We start from the raw sequence: 17,597 nt of genomic DNA on the forward strand, positions 1-17,597 counted from the left end.
CTGGATGATCTTTCGAGGTCCCTTCCAATCCCTGACATTCTGTGATGGGCCAAGGTGTGTGATTCAAGATATGTGGATTCAAGTATAAAGAGTTTATGCTGTGTGAAGCATTTTATAAAACATTAAAGGATCAGACTATCATGGCTTTACATATCAATGTTAATGTGCTTTATTTATAGGTGATAATATATTAATACAATTATTTTCAACTTATGAGCTCTATAACTTTTTTTGTAAAGTTGGTAGAAATTAAAGGAGTATATAATCTAGCCCATCTGTTTATAATGTGCCTATTACCAACACTTGATAGTTCCATCTGCAATACACTAGACGTATCTGTGTTCTTATACAGTTATGATGATTTTTTTCTTCAAAATACACTTTGGCAATGAATACATTAGTCCAGTAACATAATGGGAATTTTAATATTTTTCAGTTTATGATAAAGGACTTACCATGCCAACAGATTAAATACTTCCCCCAAGACTATGTAAGGTAATAGCCGTGGAGATTCTCCTGCTGTCAGCACAAAATAAACCCAAACCAAAGTAAGAAATCTTTACTCAGATGCTTTGATGTGGCAGATGTCAACTGGAACAAATTGCTGTGCTTCAGCTTTCTGCCGCTAAACCAGGAATTCTGTTCCAGCACCGTGCAGGAGTGGTGTTGGGAAGCTCTCGTTCAGAGAGCATAAAAATGCTTTGAGATGCCTGTGCCAAAAGCGCTTTGTATGTGCAAAGCATCGTACAGCTTATCAGCAGGGAAATGGGGGTGGGGGGGCTACCCCTGAGATTTCTTCATTTGTATCTTATGGGTTTGATATAATCATGGAGTTTGCCTCCTTCCTGTGGTGCAAAGGGATTCCTGTAAAAGACTCTAGTTTGGGGCTAAAATGGCAAGCTTCTCTTAGCCATATGGGTGTTACCAAAATGGATTTCCTTACATTTTTCTTCCAGTTCATGTGTGTGGATTGGGAAAAAAAAAGGCAGCAGAAGTAGGTACTGACATATGAAGTCCTTGCTCCTGACAGACTTTCTCCTAACAGCCCTCTGGACAGGGGGCGCTCGTGGCAAGGGAATTCGCCTCTAGCCTCACTCTGCCTGATGATCCATCAGAACCACGGCTGGAGAGGTGCGAGGTCCCCTCGCTTCACATGGAGCTGGCACCAAAAGGTTGAGATTCTTTAATGGAATAGACGTAGGCTGGCAGGTTCCTGCACGCATGGCAGCACTTTCGCAGAGCAATTCATCACCAGCATGTACTAGAGGCTTGTTTTTCATAGTTTCTTTTAGTAACGTTAAAGGAAAAGAGAAGAAGTTCCTTTGTATCTGAATAACCTCCGCAGTAATTTCATGGCACCGCCATTGCCAGGTGGTTTCAGCCATGGCCAGTGCATGACCAGCAAGAGCAGGGACAGCCCCCTGGGCCTCCTGGGCACAAGGACAGCCTCGGGGCCAGCAGCAGCCCAAAGTCCTTCCTGCGAAGACTGCTGGGTGGATGGGCAGTGGGTGGGGTGGGACACTGGGGGGCCCATGTCACCTCGGTGTCACAGTGCGACCACCGGGCAATGCTGAGGTCACAATGCCCCGGGGCAGTATAAAAGGGAGCAGCGTCCGTGTCTGCTGCCAGAGCTGGCCTGGAGGCAGCCTGGGGCCAACAAAACCCCAAAGTCCTTTCTCCAAGGAGTGCTGGGTGCATGGGCAGCAGACGGGGTGGGACACTGGGGGCCCACGTCACCTCCGTGTCACAGCGTGACCAGCCAGCAATGCTGAGGTCACAATGCCCGGGACAGTATAAAAGGGAGCAGCGTCCCGTGTCTGCTGCCAGAGCTGGCCTGGAGGCAGCCCGAAGACATGGGAGAGGAAGTCCTTGAGGAGCCGGTGGAATCCCTTGACAGGGGCTGAAGGAGGAAGACCTGGATGAGGCAGCTGGAGTTTCTCGGCTGCAAGGCCATCTCCCAGCAGGGCCACGTTCCAAGTTCATCTGATGGATGACCATCCTTTTGAGCTGGACAGCAGTAGCAAAATCAAGAGAACGCCTTCTTGAGGAGCACTGCAGAGCTCACCGTCCTCATGGACTGGGGAGCTAGGGTAAGCAGCTGTAGGACGTGAATGCAGAGCGGTTTGAAGGGGGCCCAGTGCTGTGCTGGCCACTAGAAGGTACATGCGTCCTTGAGAGAAGGTGATGGAGAGAATGGGTAAGCTGGGCAAGGTTGCAAGTGTTTGTCAGGGATTTCCTTAGCATGTCCTGGTAGTGAAAGGAGGGGTAAGGAAAAGAAGGAGAGAGAAGAGGGAGAGGGAGAAGGAAGAGGAAAGGCGAGGCGAGGCGAGAAGAAAGAAGAAAGAGAAGAAAGAGAAGAGAGGGGTAGAGGGAGAGGGAGGGGAATAGGGAGAGGGAGGGGGAGAGGGAATATGCGTAGAAGGGAAGAGAAGAGAAGAGAGAAGAAGAGAAGAGAAGAGAAGAGAAGAGAAGAGAAGAGAGAAGAGAAGAGAAGAGAAGAGAAGAGAAGAGAAGAGAAGAGAAGAAGAGAAGAAATAGAAGAGAGGGGTAGAGGGAGAGGGAGGGGAATATGGGGACATAGAAGGAGAGGGAATGTGCAAAGAAGAGAGGAAGAGAAGAAAAAGAAGAGAAGAGAAGAAAAGAGGAGAGGAGAGGAGAGGAGAGGAGAGGAGAGGAGAGGAGAGGAGAAGAGAAGAGAAGAGAAGAGAAGAGAAGAGAAGAGAAGAGAAGAGAAGAGAAAGAGAAGAGAAAGAAGGCAAAAGAGAAGAGAAGAGAAGACGAGAAGAGAAGAGAAGAGAAGAAGAGAAGAGAAGAGAAGAGAAGAAGAGAAGAGAAGAGAAGAGAAGAGAAGAGAAGAGAAGAGAAGAGAAGAGAGAAGAAATAGAAGAGAGGGGTAGAGGGGGAGGGAGGGGAATATGGGGAAGTAGAAGGAGAGGGGAATATGCAAGAAGAGAGGAAGAGAAGAGAAAAAGAGAAGAGAAGAAGAGAAGAGAAGAGAAGAGAAGAGAAGAGAAGAGAAGAGAAGAGAAGAGAAGAGAAGAAGAGAAGAGAAGAGAAGAGAAGAGAAGAGAGAAGAGAAGAGAGAAGAGAGAAGAGAGAAGAGAAGAGAAGAGAAGAGAAGAGAAGAGAAGAGAAGAGAAGAGAAGAGAAGAGAAGAGAAGAGAAGAGAAGAGAAGAGAAGGGAGTGGTAGACAGAGAGGGAGGGGAATATGGGGAGGCAGAAGGAGAGGGATATGCGAAGAAGAGAGGAAGACAGAGAAGAGAAGAGAAGAGAAGAGAAGAGAGAAGAAGAGAAGAGAAGAGAAGAGAAGAGAAGAGAAGAGAAGAGAAGAGAAGAGAAGAGAAAAGAGAGAAGAAATAGAAGAGAGGGGTAGAGGGAGAGGGAGGGGAATATGGGGACATAGAAGGAGAGGGAATGTGCAAAGAAGAGAGGAAGAGAAGAAAAAGAAGAGAAGAGAAGAGGAGAGGAGAGGAGAGGAGAGGAGAGGAGAGGAGAGGAGAGGAGAGGAGAGGAGAAGAGAAGAGAAGAGAAGAGAAGAGAAGAGAAGAGAAGAGAAGAGAAGAGAAAGAGAAGAGAAAGAAGGCAAAAGAGAAGAGAAGAGAAGACGAGAAGAGAAGAGAAGAGAAGAGAAGAGAAGAGAGAAGAGAAGAGAAGAGAAGAGAAGAGAAGAGAAGAGAAGAGAAGAGAAGAGAAGAGAAGAGAAGAGAAGAGAGAAGAAATAGAAGAGAGGGGTAGAGGGGGAGGGAGGGGAATATGGGGAAGTAGAAGGAGAGGGAATATGCAAAGAAGAGAGGAAGAGAAGAGAAAAGAGAAGAGAAGAAGAGAAGAGAAGAGAAGAGAAGAGAAGAGAAGAGAAGAGAAGAGAAGAGAAGAGAAGAGAAGAGAAGAGAAGGGAGTGGTAGACAGAGAGGGAGGGGAATATGGGGAGGCAGAAGGAGAGGGAATATGCGAAGAAGAGAGGAAGACAGAAGAGAAGAGAAGAGAAGAGAAGAGAAGAGAAGAGAAGAGAAGAGAAGAGAAGAGAAGAGAAGAGAAGAGAAGAGAAGAGAAGAGAAGAGAGAAGAAATAGAAGAGAGGGGTAGAGGGAGAGGGAGGGGAATATGGGGAGGTAGAAGGAGAGGAAATATGCAAAGAAGAGAGGAAGAGAAGGGAAGGGAAGGGAAGGGAAGGGAAGGAAGGGAAGGGAAGGGAAGGGAAGGGAAGGGGAAGGGAAGGGAAGGGAAGGGAAAGGAAGGGAAGGGAAGGGGAGGGAAGGGAAGGGAAGGAAAGGGAAGGGAAGGGAAGGGAAGGGAAGAGAAGAGAAGAGACGAGACGAGAAGAGACGAGACGAGAAGACAGAAGAGATCATCATCCTATCATTCTGTCATTGTGTTATTCTGTGGTCTCCTGGGAGGCATGACCAGCCTGTGGGCCGAGGAGCCACGTCTTGCTCAAATGCTCAGGGTAACACGAGCCGATCGCCGGTGTTGGGGTCAGGAAGGAATTTTCCCCCGGGGCAGATTGGCCCTGGTCCCGGGGTTTTTTTGCCTTCCTCTGCAGCATTGAGCATGACCACCTGTCAGAGCTTCTCTGTGCCCTTTTGGCTCACTTCATGCCCACTGCTCTTGCCTCCAAGGCACCCCTTGTGCCCTGGCTTTCTCGGGTTCTTTCTCCCAGGGCAAGTTTGCAGCAGGAGCCAGCTCTCCTCCTTCTCCTTCTTCTATTACAATTGGTAATTTTGATAAAATACATATAAATTAAATTGTATCCTCTGTATCCAGTTGTATCCTTGTATTTTTTTTTTTTTTTTGAATCTAAAACCTCTCTGGCATTTCAGTCGAACAGTCACATCTTTCTTGGACTTATTGTGAGTGTACAGAATAGAGCAGCACAGCACAGCACAGCATCGTTGTGCTCAGTAGTTGTGCCTGGAGCATGATGAGCTCTGACCAAGGCCTGAGGGCTCCATCCAGGAGAGCCGCTCTGTGCAGGGCAGGGGCCAGGCCCGTCCAGCAGATGGGACAGAGACAGGCACACACACCTACAACATGGCTCAGGCAGGCACTAGGGGTCCCAGGCTGAGCTGAGACTTGTCCCCTGGACCCCTGCAGGAGACGCTGGGGGTCCCCATGGAGGCCGGTCCCAGCCACTGAGGCCTTTGAGCACCCCTAAGACTCTGTAGACATGGATGGCTGGCAGCTTTGGAGACCGAGTATTGGGCCAGGTGGACCTCCTCTCTGATCAGGACTTTTCTTCTCAGATTCTTTTGTTTAGGTATTTTTTCCAAAGCAAAGATCTCAGGCATTACTAAAAATGAGAACAAGGAGAAAAAAAAAAATCCATGCCACACACCATACCACATACCACACACTATCCCATGTGTGTATGAGTTTTGACACAAATGTCCACAATGACAGTAGCTTCCTTACTCTTTCAGTACTCAAAAGAGTAACTCTTCTAGGCTTTCATAAGTTCTGAACCTCTTCCCACCAATCAAGGTAAGCAAATAACTCTGAGAAAGGTGCAAGTCACACATGAGGTGTGGAAGGTTTACCCTGCGGCTGAAGTGCATTTTGCGTCCCCTGTACAGATGGCCAACCGCGGATCTTGGTTTGGGCAGGAAAAGGAAACATGACTGCAATAGCAGCAATGGACTATTTTTGCCCCTTTGGGAAAAGTCATCATTTGCCTGGCTGTGCTTTGGGAAGGGATCCAAATGTTGTAGGTCTGAACATGACTGACCTTTCCAGCACACCAGTGCCACCTCCGCTGGCTTGTTTTTCAAAGCGAGTCTTATGGCCATGGTGGTCTATTGGCACTGCCCAGCCCAGCCGATGGCTCGGGATTTTTTTCCCCCCACTAAGAGTGTTTGCCAGCAGGACATGGCAACACTGGCAGCAGCCTATGATTTGTACTGTGCTAGATCATACACGTGAGCAGAAAAAATGATGTATGAGTGGTCTTCCCTTTGCTATCGAAAGAGCTTACCAGGAAAAAAAAAAACAAACAACACAACAGCCAAGAAAAAAGAGAAGATTGCCACCTGTTTTCGAGCCACCTAAACCATGCAAACCACAGAGAAAAGAGCTTGTGACAGGTCTAATTAGGCTGGGGTCCAGGGAGATGCAGAGAAATGCTACCCCTGAGATGTCTTCATTTTGTATCTTATGGGTTTGATATAATCATGGAGTTTGCCTCCTTCCTGTGGTGCAAAGGGATTCCTGTAAAAGACTCTAGTTTGGGGCTAAAATGGCAAGCTTCTGACTGCTGGGTGGATGGGCAGTGGGTGGGGTGGGACACTGGGGGCCCACGTCACCTCCATGTCACAGTGCGACCACCGGGCAATGCTGAGGTCACAATGCCCGGGACAGAATAAAAGGGAGCAGCGTCCCGTGTCTGCTGCCAGAGCTGGCCTGGAGGCAGCCCGAAGACATGGGAGAGGAAGTCCTTGAGGAGCCGGTGGAATCCCTTGACAGTGGCTGAAGGAGGAAGACCTGGATGAGGCAGCTGGAGTTTCTCGGCTGCAAGGCCATCTCCCAGCAGGGCCACAGTTCCAAGTTCATCTGATGGATGACCATCCTTTTGAGCTGGACAGCAGTAGCAAAATCAAGAGAACGCCTTCTTGAGGAGCACGGCAGAGCTCACCGTCCTCATGGACTGGGGAGCTAGGGTAAGCAGCTGTAGGAAGTGGAATGCAGAGCGGTTTGAAGGGGGCCCAGTGCTGTGCTGGCCACTAGAAGGTACATGCGTCCTTGAGAGAAGGTGATGGAGAGAATGGGTAAGCTGGGCAAGGTTGCAAGTGTTTGTCAGGGATTTCCTTAGCATGTCCTGGTAGTGAAAGGAGGGGTAAGGAAAAGAAGGAGAGAGAAGAGGGAGAGGGAGAAGGAAGAGGAAAGGCGAGGCGAGAAGAAAAGAAAGAAGAAAGAGAAGAAAGAGAAGAGAGGGGTAGAGGGAGAGAGAGGGGAATGTGGGGAGGTAGAAGGAGAGAGAATATTCAAAGAAGAGAGGAAGAGAAGAGAAAGAAGAGAAGAGAAGAAGAGAGAGAAGAGAAGAGAAGAGAAGAAGAGAAGAGAAGAGAAGAGAAGAGAAGAGAAGAGAAGAGAAGAGAAGAGAAGAGAAGAGAGGGGTAGAGGGAGAGGGAGGGGAATATGGGGACGTAGAAGGAGAGGGAATATGCAAAGAAGAGAGGAAGAGAGAGAGAAGAGAAGAGAAGAGAAGAGAAGAGAAGAGAAGAGAAGAGAAGAGAAGAGAAGAGAAGAGAAGAGAAGAGAAAGAAGAGAAGAGAAGAGAAGAGAAGAGAAGAGAAGAGAAGAGAAGAGAAGAGAAGAGAAGAGAACAGAAAAAAGAAATAGAAGAGAGGGGTAGAGGGAGAGGGAGGTGAATATGGGGAGGTAGAAGGAGAGGGAATATGCAAACAACAGAGGAAGAGAAGAGAAAGAAGAGAAGAGAAGAGAAGAGAAGAGAAGAGAAGAGAAGAGAGAAGAAATAGAAGAGAGGGGTAGAGGGAGAGGGAGGGGAATATGGGGACATAGAAGGAGAGGGAATATGCAAAGAAGAGAGGAAGAGAAGAGAAAGAAGAGAAGAGAAAAAGAAGAGAAGAGAAGAGAAGAGAAGAAGAGAGAGAAGAGAAGAGAAGAGAGAAGAGAAGAGGAGAGGAGAGGAGAGGAGAGGAGAGGAGAGGAGAGGAGAGGAGAGGAGAGGAGAGGAGAGGAGAAGAGAAGAGAAGAGAAGAGAAGAGAAGAGAAGAGAAGAGAAGAGAAGAGAAGAGAGAAGAAGAATAGAAGAGAGGGTAAAGGGAGAGGGAGGGGAATATGGGACATAGAAGGAGAGGGAATATGCAAAGAAGAGAGGAAGAGAAGAGAAAGAAGAGAAGAGAAGAAAGAAGAGAAGAGAAGAGAAGAGAGAGAAGAGAAGAGAAGAGAAGAGGAAGGAGAAGAGAAGAGAAGAGAAGAGAAGAGAAGAGAGGAGAAGAGAAGGGATGAGAAGGGAAGAGAAGGGAAGAGAACAGAAGAGAAGAGAAGAGAAGAGAAGAGAAGAGAAGAGAAGAGAAGAGAAGAGAAGAGAAGGAAAGAGAAGAGAAGAGAGGGGTAGAGGGAGAGGGAGGGGAATATGGGGACGTAGAAGGAGAGGGAATATGCAAAGAAGAGAGGAAGAGAAGAGAAAGAAGAGAAGAGAAGAGAAGAGAAGAGAAGAGAAGAGAAGAGAAGAGAGGGGTAGAGGGAGAGGGAGGGGAATATGGGGTGGTAGAAGGAGAGGCAATATGCGAAGAAGAGAGGAAGAGAAGAGAAGAGAAGAGAAGAAGAGAAGAGAAGAGAAGAGAAGAGAAGAGAGAAGAGAAGAGGAGAAGAGAAGAGAAGAGAGAAGAGAAGAGAAGAGAAGAGAAGAGAAGAGAAGAGAAGAGAAGAGAAGAGAAGAGAAAGAAGAGGAGAAGAAATAGAAGAGAGGGGTAGATGGAGAGGGAGGGGAATATGGGGACGTAGAAGGAGAGAAAATATGCAAAGAAGAGAGGAAGAGAAGAGAGAGAGAGAAGAGAAGAGAAGAGAAGAGAAGAGAAGAGAAGAGAAGAGAAGAGAAGAGAAGAGAAGGGAAGAGACGAGACGAGAAGACAGAAGAGATCATCATCCTATCATTCTGTCATTGTGTTATTCTGTGGTCTCCTGGGAGGCATGACCAGCCTGTGGGCCGAGGAGCCACGTCTTGCTCAAATGCTCAGGGAACAGCCGATCGCCGGTGTTGGGGTCAGGAAGGAATTTTCCCCCGGGGGCAGATTGGCCCTGGTCCCCGGGGTTTTTTTTGCCTTCCTCTGCAGCATTGAGCATGACCACCTGTCAGAGCTTCTCTGTGCCCTTTTGGCTCACTTCATGCCCACTGCTCTTGCCCTCCAAGGCACCCCTTGTGCCCTGGCTTTCTCAGGTTCTTTCTCCCAGGGCAAGTTTGCAGCAGGAGCCAGCTCTCCTCCTTTAATTACAATTGGTAATTTTGATAAAATACATATAAATTAAATTGTATCCTCTGTATCCAGTTGTATCCTTGTATTTTTTTTTTTTTTGAATCTAAAACCCTCTCTGGCATTTCAGTCGAACAGTCACATCTTTCTTGGACTCATTGTGAGTGTACAGAATAGAGCAGCACAGCACAGCACAGCATCGTTGTGCTCAGTAGTTGTGCCTGGAGCATGATGAGCTCTGACCCAGGCCTGAGGGCTCCATCCAGGAGAGCCGCTCTGTGCAGGGCAGCGGCCAGGCCCGTCCAGCAGATGGGGCAGAGACAGGCACACACATCTACAACATGGCTCAGGCAGGCACCAGAGGTCCCAGGCTGAGCTGAGACTTGTCCCCCTGGACCCCTGCAGGAGACGCTGGGGGTCCCATGGAGGCCGGTCCCAGCCACTGAGGCCTTTGAGCACCCCTAAGACTCTGTAGACATGGATGGCTGGCAGCTTTGGAGACCGAGTATTGGGCCAGGTGGACCTCCTCTCTGATCAGGACTTTTCTTCTCAGATTCTTTTGTTTAGGTATGTTTTTTTGCAAAGCAAAGATCTCAGGCATTGCTAAAAATGAGAACAAGGAGAAAAAAAAAATCCATGCCACACACCATACCACATACACACACACTATCCCATGTGTGTATGAGTTTTGACACAAATGTCCACAATGACAGTAGCTTCCTTACTCTTTCAGTACTCAAAAGAGTAACTCTTCTAGGCTTTCATAAGTTCTGAACCTCTTCCCACCAATCAAGGTAAGCAAATAACTCTGAGAAAGGTGCAAGTCACACATGAGGTGTGGAAGGTTTACCCTGCGACTGAAGTGGCATTTTGCATCCCCTGTACAGATGGCCAACCGCGGATCTTGGTTTGGGCAGGAAAAGGAAACATGACTGCAATAGCAGCAATGGACTATTTTTGCCCCTTTGGGAAAAGTCATCATTTGCCTGGCTGTGCTTTGGGAAGGGATCCAAATGTTGTAGGTCTGAACATGACTGACCTTTCCAGCACACCAGTGCCACCTCCGCTGGCTTGTTTTTCAAAGCGAGTCTTATGGCCATGGTGGTCTATTGGCGCTGCCCAGCCCAGCCGATGGCTCGGGATTTTTTTCCCCCACTAAGAGTGTTTGCCAGCAGGACATGGCAACACTGGCAGCAGCCTATGATTTGTACTGTGCTAGATCATACACGTGAGCAGAAAAATGATGGTATGAGTGGTCTTCCCTTTGCTATCGAAAGAGCTTACCAGGAAAAAAAAAACAAACAACACAACAGCCAAAGAAAAAAGAGAAGATTGCCACCTGTTTTCGAGCCACCTAAACCATGCAAACCACAGAGAAAAGAGCTTGTGACAGGTCTAATTAGGCTGGGGTCCAGGGAGATGCAGGGAAATGCTACCCCCTGAGATGTCTTCATTTGTATATTATGGGTTTGATATAATCATGGGAGTTTGCCTCCTTCCTGTGATGCAAAGGAATTCCTGTAAAAGACTCTAGTTTGGGGCTAAAATGGCAAGCTTCTGACTGCTGGTGGATGGGCAGTGGGTGGGGGTGGGACACTGGGGGCCCACGTCACCTCCATGTCACAGTGCGACCACCGGGCAATGCTGAGGTCACAATGCCCCGGGGCAGTATAAAAGGGAGCAGCGTCCCGTGTCTGCTGCCAGAGCTGGCCTGGAGGCAGCCCGAAGACATGGGAGAAGAAGTCCTTGAGGATCCGGTGGAATCCCTTGACAGTGGCTGAAGGAGGAAGACCTGGATGAGGCAGCTGGAGTTTCTCGGCTGCAAGGCCATCTCCCAGCAGGGCCACGTTCCAAGTTCATCTGATGGATGACCATCCTTTTGAGCTGGACAGCAGTAGTAAAATCAAGAGAACGCCTTCTTGAGGAGCACGGCAGAGCTCACCGTCCTCATGGACTGGGGAGCTAGGGTAAGCAGCTGTAGGAAGTGGAATGCAGAGCGGTTTGAAGGGGGCCCAGTGCTGTGCTGGCCACTAGAAGGTACATGCGTCCTTGACAGAAGGTGATGGAGAGAATGGGTAAGCCGGGCAAGGTTGCAAGTGTTTGTCAGGGATTTCCTTAGCATGTCCTGGTAGTGAAAGGAGGGGTAAGGAAAAGGAGAGAAAAGAGGGAGAGGGAGAAGGAAGAGGAAAGGCGAGGCGAGGCGAGGCGAGGTGAGAAGAAAGAAGAAAAGAGAAGAAAGAGAAGAGAGGGGTAGAGGGAGAGGGAGGGGAATAGGGAGACGGAGGGGGAGAGGGAATATGCGAAGAAGAAAGGAAGAGAAGAGAAGAGAAGAGAAGAGAAGAGAAGAGAAGAGAAGAGAAGAGAAGAGAAGAGAAGAGAAGAGAAGAGAAGAGAAGAGAAGAGAGGGGTAGAGGGAGAGGGAGGGGAATAGGGAGAGGGAGGGGGAGAGGGAATAGGCGAAGAAGAAAGGAAGAGAAGAGAAGAGAAGAGAAGAGAAAAGAGAAGAGAAAAGAGAAGAGAAGAGAAAGAGAAGAGAAGAGAAGAGAAAGAGAAGAGAAGAGAAGAGAAGAGAAGAGAAGAGAAGGAAAGAGAAGAGAGGGGTAGAGGGGAATAGGGAGAGGGAGGGAGAGAAGGAATATGCGAAGAAGAGAAGAGAAGAGAAGAGAAGAGAAGAGAAGAGAAGAGAAGAGAACAGAAGAGAAGAGAAGAGAAGAGAAGAGGAGAAGAAATAGAATATAGGGAGAGGGAGGAGAATAGGGAAAGGGAGGGGGAGAGGGAATATGCGAAGAAGAGAAGAGAAGAGAAGAGAAAGAAGAAGAGAAGAGAAGAGAAGAGAAGAGAAGAGAAGAGAAGAGAAGAGAAGAGAAGAGAAGAGAAGAGAAGGGAAGAGAAGGGAAGAGAAGAGAAGAGAAGAGAAGAGAAAGAGAAGAGAAGAGAAGAGAAGAGAAGAGAAGAGAAGAGAAGAGAAGAGAAGAGAAGAGAGAGGAGAAGAAATAGAATATAGGGAGAGGGAGGGGAATATGGAAAGGGAGGGGGAGAGGGAATATGTGAAGAAGAGAAGAGAAGAGAAGAGAAGAGAAGAGAAGAGAAGAGAAGAGAAGAGAAGAAGAGAAGAGAAGAGAAGAGAAGAGAAGAGAAGAGGAGAAGAGAAGAGGAGAGAGAAGAGAAGAGAAGAGAAGAGAAGAGAAGAGAAGAGAAGAGAAGAGAGAGAAGAGAAGAGAAGAGAAGAGAAAGAAGAGAAAAGAGAGGAGAAGAAGAGAAGAGAAGAGAAGAGAAGAGAAGAGAAGAGAAGAGAAGAGAAGAGAAGAGAAGAGAAGAGAAGAAAAGAGAAGAGAAGAGAAGAAGAGAAGAGAAGATCATCATCCTATCATTCTGTCATTGTGTTATTCTGTGGTCTCCTGGGAGGCATGACCAGCCTGTGGGCCGAGGAGCCACGTCTTGCTCAAATGCTCAGGGAACAGCCGATCGCCGGTGTTGGGGTCAGGAAGGAATTTTCCCCCCGGGGCAGATTGGTCTTGGTCCCCGGGGTTCTTTTTGCCTTCCTCTGCAGCATTGAGCATGACCACCTGTCAGAGCTTCTCTGTGCCCTTTTGGCTCACTTCATGCCCACTGCTCTTGCCCTCCAAGGCACCCCTTGTGACCTGGCTTTCTCGGGTTCTTTCTCCCAGGGCAAGTTTGCAGCAGGAGCCAGCTCTCCTCCTTCTCCTTCTTCTATTACAATTGGTAATTTTGATAAAATACATATAAATTAAACTGTATCCTCTGTATCCAGTTGTATCCTTGTATTTTTTTTTTTTTTGAATCTAAAACCTCTCTGGGCATTTCAGTTGAACAGTCACATCTTTCTTGGACTCATTGTGAGTGTACAGAATAGAGCAGCACAGCACAGCACAGCATCGTTGTGCTCAGTAGTTGTGCCTGGAGCATGATGAGCTCTGACCCAGGCCTGAGGGCTCCATCCAGGAGAGCCGCTCTGTGCAGGGCAGGGGCCAGGCCCGTCCAGCAGATGGGGCAGAGACAGGCACACACACCTACAACATGGCTCAGGCAGGCACCAGAGGTCCCAGGCTGAGCTGAGACTTGTCCCCTGGACCCCTGCAGGAGACGCTGGGGGGTCCCCAGGGAGGCCGGTCCCAGCCACTGAGGCCTTTGAGCACCCCTAAGACTCTGTAGACATGGATGGCTGGCAGCTTTGGAGACCGAGTATTGGGTCAGGTGGACCTTCTCTCTGATCAGGACTTTTCTTCTCAGATTCTTTTGTTTAGGTATGTTTTTTGCAAAGCAAAGATCTCAGGCATTACTAAAAATGAGAACAAGGAGAAAAAAAAAATCCATGCCACACACATACCACATACCACACACTATCCCATGTGTTTCTGGTTTCTGTACTTGCTTTCATTGGCTTATCACATTAACTGGTATGTTAAAAAAGAACCATATTTTCATATGTGTAATCCCTATATACTTCACTTAAATGCTCCCCCTTTAAAAGCCCCAGTACTTGGAAGTAAGTCCTCAAGTGACCAGTACCCTCAAAAAAAGTCACATAAAATCAGAGAGAGGGACAATCAGAGGATCAGAGCCAGGAGGACTGTAGGGGGACAGGAAGTACTCGGATAAATTTGTCTTTGTATTACATGTACACATGTATATTGTAGCTGAATGATGTATCTTTCATAGATACACTGACAAAAACACACGGTAGGTTATGTTTCTTCGTTAGTTTATATATAAAATCTTGAAACTTCCCATATAATCTTAAGCGATATTTTTAGTTTTCTCAACAGCCTATTGCTCAGAAACATCTATTCCCAGGGAAAAGTCAAGAAGGAAGCACTTTTAGATCTGGCTAACTAGCCCTTCTATGTATGTCTCTATTTCAAAAGAAGGAGTACGGGCATGGCCAATTACATTAGAATGAATCTTCCTTGTGCAGGTAGCACAAGTAACAAGGAGGCACAACAGGTATGAATGGGAGTTTCCCAGTCCCTGGAGAGCTGATGCAACCAAAGGTGAAGTCCGTTTCATTTACTTCAATGTACTGAGTTAGTATTGCTGATGTTGGAGACAGCAATGTAGCAACTCAGCCAAAACAGTTAATCTGAACACCTTGTCCTTATTAATCCAGCTGCACAAGTAGGTCCAGTGAAAACACATAGTGTGATATCTGGATGGACAACACTGAAAACTTCAGCACAGATCTTGACTGGTTGGAAATTAAAGGCAGCATAGCAGACAGCAGCAGCAGTAAATCAAACAAGCTCTCACAAGGTGGTTGCAAGTCCAATGTCTGCCAAAGTCCCACATCTTGCAAACACAAGAACATATGAAAAGCCCAATTAATGGTCTCTTCGCTGTTGCTGGGTTTTCTTCAGGTGAAAAGCTTCTATTCATTACAGCAGGAAAAGAAGACGTGCCTACACCAGTGCTGAAATGTCACAGAGAGCATCTACAAATGGACACTAAACTAACAAAGAAATCCATAAGCACAGGCCAAAGCCACTCGTGATCTCCAAGCGCATTAAGCAACTGGGGCATCAGATCCCGCAGAGCCCCCAGGCCCCGCAGAGCGCTCCAGAGGTAGCACGGATGCCCGGGGCGGCAGCGGCAGCAGCAGTCCCCCTGGAGCTGTCCCCGCATGACGACGGGCCGCCTCTCCCTCACAGGACTCCCCCGCGTCGGCTCCCTGCCCAGCCCCCGGGCCGGCCGAGCCGGAGAGCGTCCCTTACGGCACACGGCGCTGCTCGGCGCGGCTCTGCCCCACGGTGGGGCGCAAAGCCGGCCAGGCGGCGACGCCACCCTCCGCCACGAAGCACTGAGGGCTCCGCTACTCACCATGGCGGCCCCTTGACCGGCGTTCGGAGAGCGGTGGAGCTCAGCGGCCGACTACGGGCCGATGGTTGCCATGGAGAACGAAGCCTCGCGAGCGCCCTCGCTGCGCTCCTATTGGCGGCGGCTCGCTCACGTGACTCTCGCAGGCGCTGGCGGCCGTTTACCGGGGCAACCGGCGTTGCACGCTCCACCCCCCACCACGGGAGCTCGTGCTCGGCACGAACTGCGCGTCCCCGCTCCGGTCGGCTCCGGCGCCTGCGCATGCGCACCGGACCGGCCGGGTCTCGACCTGTGGCTGCGCCGCCCTGCGCCGCTTCAGCTCCGCTCCTCCTTCACCCCGATGGAACGGGGACAGTTTCAGGATAAGTTGGGGAATGACTTGTTGGAGAGCAGTGTAGGGGAAAGGGACCTGGGGGTCCTGGTGGGCAGCAGGATGACCGTGAGCCAGCACTGCGCCCTTGTGGCCAGGAAGGCCAATGGCATCCTGGGGGTGTATTAGAAGGGGGTGGTGAGTAGGTCGAGAGAGGTTCTCCTTCCCCTCTACTCTACCCTGGTGAGACCACATCTGGAATATTGTGTCCAGTTCTGGGCCCCTCAGTTCCAGAAGGACAGGGAACTGCTGGAGAGAGTCCAGCGCAGAGCCACGAAGACGATGAAGGGAGTGGAGCATCTCCCTTAATGAGGAAAGGCTGAGGGAGCTATTGAGTCCTCTTGAGCTTGGAGGAGACTGAGGGGTGACCTCATTAATGTTTATAAAATATGTAACGGGTGAGTGTCACGAGGATGGAGCCAATGGTAGGACAAGGGGTAACGGATTCAAACTGGAAACACAGGAGGTTTCACTTAAATATGAGAAGAAACTTCTTCTCCGTGAGGGTGACAGAGCACTGAACAGGCTGCCCAGGGGGGCTGTGGAGTCTCCTACTCCGGAGACATTCAAAACCCGCCTGGACACCTTCCTGTGTAACCTCATCTGGGTGTTCCTGCTCCAGCAGGGGGATTGGACTGGATGATCTTTCGAGGTCCCTTCCAATCCCTGACATTCTGTGATGGGCCAAGGTGTGTGATTCAAGATATGTGGATTCAAGTATAAAGAGTTTATGCTGTGTGAAGCATTTTATAAAACATTAAAGGATCAGACTATCATGGCTTTACATATCAATGTTAATGTGCTTTATTTATAGGTGATAATATATTAATACAATTATTTTCAACTTATGAGCTCTATAACTTTTTTGTAAAGTTGGTAGAAATTAAAGGAGTATATAATCTAGCCCATCTGTTTATAATGTGCCTACTACCAACACTTGATAGTTCCATCTGCAATACACTAGACGTATCTGTGTTCTTATACAGTTATGATGATTTTTTTCTTCAAAATACACTTTGGCAATGAATACATTAGTCCAGTAACATAATGGGAATTTTAATATTTTTCAGTTTATGATAAAGGACTTACCATGCCAACAGATTAAATACTTCCCCAAGACTATGTAAGGTAATAGCCGTGGAGATTCTCCTGCTGTCAGCACAAAATAAACCCAAACCAAAGTAAGAAATCTTTACTCAGATGCTTTGATGTGGCAGATGTCAACTGGAACAAATTGCTGTGCTTCAGCTTTCTGCCGCTAAACGAGGAATTCTGTTCCAGCACCGTGCAGGGATGGTGTTGGGAAGCTCTCGTTCAGAGAGCATAAAAATGCTTTGAGATGCCTGTGCCAAAAACGCTTTGTATGTGCAAAGCATCGTACAGCTTATCAGCAGGGAAATGCTACCCTGAGATTTCTTCATTTGTATCTTATGGGTTTGATATAATCATGGAGTTTGCCTCCTTCCTGTGGTGCTAAGGGATTCCTGTAAAAGACTCTAGTTTGGGGCTAAAATGGCAAGCTTCTCTTAGCCATATGGGTGTTACCAAAATGGATTTCCTTACATTTTTCTTCCAGTTCATGTGTGTGGATTGGGAAAAAAAAGGCAGCAGAAGTAGGTACTGACATATGAAGTCCTTGCTCCTGACAGACTTTCTCCTAACAGCCCTCTGGACAGGGGGCGCTCGTGGCAAGGGAATTCGCCTCTAGCCTCACTCTGCCTGATGATCCATCAGAACCACGGCTAGAGAGGTGCGAGGGCCCCTCGCTTCACATGGAGCTGGCACCAAAAGGTTGAGATTCTTTAATGGAATAGACGTAGGCTGGCAGGTTCCTGCACGCATGGCAGCACATTCGCAGAGCAATTCATCATCAGCACGTACTAGAGGATTGTTTTTCATAGTTATTTAGTAACGTTAAAGGAAAAGAGAAGAAGTTCCTTTGTATCTGAATAACCTCTGCAGTAATTTCATGGCACCGTCATTGCCAGGTGGTTTCAGCCATGGCCAGTGCATGACCAGCAAGAGCAGGGACAGCCCCCTGGGCCTCCTGGGCACAAGGACAGCCTCGGGGCCAGCAGCAGCCCAAAGTTCTTCCTGCGAAGACTACTGGGTGGATGGGCAGTGAGTGGGGTGGGACACTGGGGGCCCATGTCACCTCGGTGTCACAGTGCGACCACCGGGCAATGCTGAGGTCACAATGCCCCGGGGCAGTATAAAAGGGAGCAGCGTCCCGTGTCTGCTGCCAGAGGCTGGCCTGGAGGCAGCCTGGGGCCAGCAACACCCCAAAGTCCTTTCTCCAAGGAGTGCTGGATGCATGGGCAGCAGATGGGGTGGGACACTGGGGACCCATGTCACCTCCGTGTCACAGGGTGACCAGCCAGCAATGCTGAGGTCACAATGCCTGGGACAGTATAAAAGGGGAGCAGCGTCCGGTGTCTGCTGCCAGAGCTGGCCTGGAGGCAGCCCGA

Source organism: Nesoenas mayeri (genome assembly GCF_963082525.1).
Source record: "Nesoenas mayeri genome assembly, chromosome: 2".
Classification (NCBI taxonomy): domain Eukaryota; kingdom Metazoa; phylum Chordata; class Aves; order Columbiformes; family Columbidae; genus Nesoenas; species Nesoenas mayeri.